This window comes from Orycteropus afer, unplaced genomic scaffold (genome assembly GCF_000298275.1).
Source record: "Orycteropus afer afer isolate SDZICR_OR568_19922 unplaced genomic scaffold, OryAfe1.0 scaffold00352, whole genome shotgun sequence".
Lineage (NCBI taxonomy): Eukaryota > Metazoa > Chordata > Mammalia > Tubulidentata > Orycteropodidae > Orycteropus > Orycteropus afer.
The window spans coordinates 1,395,468-1,399,689 of record NW_006921939.1 but is presented as its reverse complement, the minus strand read 5'-3'; the positions used below and the strand labels follow the sequence as shown (position 1 = coordinate 1,399,689).

Sequence of the window (4,222 nt, the reverse complement as noted above, 5' to 3'; positions counted from 1 at the left end):
AGAAAATCCTAGGGAATCCACAAACATGCACAACAACAACAAAACCACTAGAACTAATAAATGAGTTAGGTAAAGTTGCAGGATACAAAGTCAATATACAAAAATCAACTGTAGTTCTGCATAGTAGCAATTAACATTCTGAAGATAAAATGAAGAAAATGATTCCATTTACAAAAGTACCAAAAAGAATAAATTACTTATATTTACAAAAGAAATACAAAACCTACAATCTGAAAAAAACTACAAACCAAAAGAAAGTACAGAAGACCTAAATAAATAGGAAGCCATCCCATGTTCACAGATCAGAAGTTTTAATATTATTAAAATGACAAAATTCCCTGAACTGACCTACAGATTAAACAAAATCCCCATCAAAGTCCTAGATGACCGCTTTGCAGAAATTGGCAAGCTGATCCTAAACTTCATATGGAAGTTTGAGGGAAGTAGAATAAACAAAACAATCTTGAAAGAGAACAAAGTTGGAAGATTCAAACTTCCTAATTTCAAACCTTACTACAAAGCATTGTAGTACTGGCATCAGGATGGAGATACAGACCAACGGAATAGAATTAAGAGCCCACAAATAAGCTCTCACAGTTAGGGTTGAGTGATTTTCAACCAGGAATCTAAGACAGTTCAGTGGGAAAAGAACAGTCTTTACAGCAAATGGTGCTGGGACAACTGGAGAGCCACATGCAAAATCAACATAAAAAATAAGTAAAAATTGATCATAGACTTAAATGTAAGAGCTAACACTATAAAACTCTTGAAAGAAAACATAGGCATAAATCTTCATGACCTTCGATTAAATAATGGTTTCTTAGATATAACATCTAAAGTACAAGCAGCCAGAGATAAACTGGATAAACTGGGCTTTATCAAAATTAAAAACACCTGTGCTTCATAGATACTATCATGAAAATCCAAAGACAACCCAGAGAATGGAATAAAACATTTCAAGTCATATAGCATTAATGCATAAATCACTCCTAAAACTTAACAATGAAAAGACAAAACAGCCCAGTTTAAAAATGAGCAAATGATTTGAAAAGACATTTCACCAAAGAAGAAATACAAATGACCAATGAACACATGAAAAGATGCTCAACATCATTAATCATTGTTGTTGTTGTTGTTGTTGTTATTTGCCATCGAGTAGGCCCTGACTCATAGCGACCCCTCCTTGGGTTTCTGAGGCAGTATCACTACAGAAGTAGGATTGCCCAACCTTCCTTCTGAGGAGTGGCTGGTGGGTTTGAACCGCCAGCCTTCTGGTTAGCAGTCACACGCCTTAGGTACTGTCCTACCAGAGCTCCTTCTTTCCTGCAATTGTTGTTGTTGTTGTTGTTATGTGCCGTCGAGTCGGCCCTGACTCATAGCGACCCCTCCTTGGGTTTCTGAGGCAGTATCACTACAGAAGTAGGATTGCCCAACCTTCCTTCTGAGGAGTGGCTGGTGGGTTTGAACCGCCAGCCGTCTGATTAGCAGGCAAGTGTCTTAGCCACTATGCTACCAGAGCTCCCCATATGACCTAGCAATTTCACTCTCAAGAAAATTTATGTCCACACAAAATTTGCACATCATCACTGCAGAATTATTCATACTAGTGTAAAAGTGGAAACAAACGAAATGCCTACCAACTGACGAATGGATTAAATAAAATACGACATATCACAACAACAAATACCCATATAATGGAATATTATTAAGTCATAAAATGACTGAAATACTGAAACATGAACCTTGAAATCATTATGCCAAGTGAAAGAAGCTGTCACCAAAAAACACATTTTGTACGATTCCATGTGTATGAAATAAACTGATAAAAACCAAACTCACTGCCATCGAGTGGATCCCGACTCACAGCGACCCCCTTTGGGTTTCCAAGATAAATCTTTACAGAAGTAGAGTGCCCAGTCTTCCTTCCACAGAGTGGCTGGTGGGTTTGAACCTCCAACCTTCTGGTTAGCAGTCAAACGCCTTAGGCGCTACACCACCAGAACAGGCAAATCTCTAGAGATAAAAATTAGATTAGTGGTTGCATAGGGCCAGCCACTCCTCGGAAGGAAGATTGGGCAATCTACTTCCGTAGAGATACTGCCTCAGAAACCTAAGTAGGGGTCGCTATGAGTTGGAAATCAACTCGACAGCAGTGAGAGTGCCAGATGAGAGTTGGCAGAGAAAATGGGAAGTGACCAGTAATGGGAATGGAGTTTCTTTCTGGATTGATAAAATGTTTTAAAATTAGATTGATGAATATGTATATATTAAAAGCTACTGAATTATACATCTTTAAAGGGTAACTGTAGGGTATGAAAATTATGTCTTAATAACATTGTTATTAAAAGAAAAAAAAATCAAACCAGTTATTGTTGAGTTGATTCTGACTCATGGTGAATCCATGTACGTCAGAAGAGAACTGTACTCCGCAGAGTTTTCAATCGGTGATTTTTCAAAGGCAGATCACCAGGTCTTTCTTCCACGGTACCTCTGAGTAGCCCCAAATATCCAACCTTTCGTTTAGCAGCTAAGAACATTAATGCTTCCACCACCCTGGGATTCCGTGCTGTTATTAAAACCCCCTCAGAAAAGTGACTGAAGAGAAAGAGCAAGTCAAGTATACATCTGTGTAGTGATTTTAACTTGGGAGCTCTAGTAGCATAGTGCCTAAGGCACTTGACTGCTAACTAGAAGGCTGGTGGTTCACACCCACCAGCCACTCCCTGGAAGGAAGGTTGGGTAATCTACTTCTATAGTGATACTGCCTTGGAAACCCAAGGAGGGGTCGCTATGAGTTGGGTCCGACTTGACGGCATGTAACAACAACAACTCTTTGCTAGCTTTTCTTCATAACATATCTATGAGGTAGAAAAAGCAGGTATTAGTAATACCATTTGATAAATGGAGAAACTGAAACTCAATGACACAAAATTAACTTGTTCAAAGTCCTGACTTACCAGCCACTCCTCGGAAGGAAGGTTGGGCAATCTACTCTCGTAATAATACTGACAAGGAGGGGTCTCTATGAGTTGGGTCGACTTGATGCAAGTGTGCGTGTATGTGTGTTGAGTTCTAGTCAGTGGCAAGGTGGAAATAGAACAAGGTGTACAGCAGGGCAGCTCTTCACGCACTCTGGAATTGCCTGGGGTGCTTTTTAAAAAATAAGTATGTTTTGAAAGCAGCTCTGATGATTCTAATTGTGCAGCCAGGGTGATGATCCAATAGTAGATAAAGCTTCTATTTCATAAAGAAATATTCCTTGGGGCAGTGGCTCAAAGTGAAGGGAGAAGATATTGGTGAAGATTGCTGGAGGCTGTTCCTTCTCCTCTCATTTTAGGAAAACAGAATGCTAGCAAGCTCAGAAGGCAAAAAGCAGGCTGCCTCCCACTCTAACACTCCTTCAATATAAGAGTTTGGGCCTCAGTGACAAACCTAACTTCTGGGCATTTTATTCTAATGGTTAAAAAAAAGAAAGAAAGAAACCAGAAGTTAGCCTAATCTACCTACCAAGAGGCAAAAGAGGGTTGGCCAGTTCCCTAAACACACTGGCTCTCTCAGAGAAGTATTTAGGGGGCATTTTCTGAGACTTGAAAACAAATGCAGAAAAATAAAGGTACTGTTAGTCAATATGGAAAAGAAAGCCTTCTAGGGAATTTTAATCTCATTCAGCAAGGTTAATTAAAAACAAAATCCCTTTCACTCCCCCATCAGGGAACAGCTCAAGAGAGCTAGCGCCAAAACTCTAACATCCCAAAGGATATGACAATAGGACTCCTTCCCCATTTTAAGATAATAACAGCAGTGGTGATATCAACAACATCTGACATTATCAGTTGCTGTCTAGTGGATTCCAACTCATTCCAATTAATGGGGGCAGAGTAGAACTGCCCCCAAAGGGTTTCCAAGGTTGTAATCTTTACGGAAGGCATCTGTCACATCTTTCTCTCGTGGAGAAGCTGGTGGGTCTGAACCACCTACCTTCTAGTTAGCAACTGCGTGCTTAACTACTGTGCCACCAGGGTTCATATCTAACACTAAAAATGAAACCAAACTCACTGCCATCGAGTTGAGTCTGGCTCATAGCGACCCCCATTGGGTTTCTGAGGTGGTAAATCTTTATGGAAGTAGATCACCCCATCTTCCTTCCACAGAGTGGCTGGTGGGTTTGAACCGTCAACCTTCTGGTTAGCAGTCAAATGCCTTAGGCACTAGACTACCAGAG

At 40.2% G+C, this 4,222-nt stretch overlaps 1 protein-coding gene across 1 annotated transcript in view; it reads right to left on the bottom strand.

Moving 5' to 3' along the window:
- TMEM164 (transmembrane protein 164) overlaps window positions 1–4,222 on the bottom strand; it is a 331,590-nt gene that overhangs the window by 107,129 nt on the left and 220,239 nt on the right. The gene's annotated exons all lie outside the window — the stretch shown is intronic.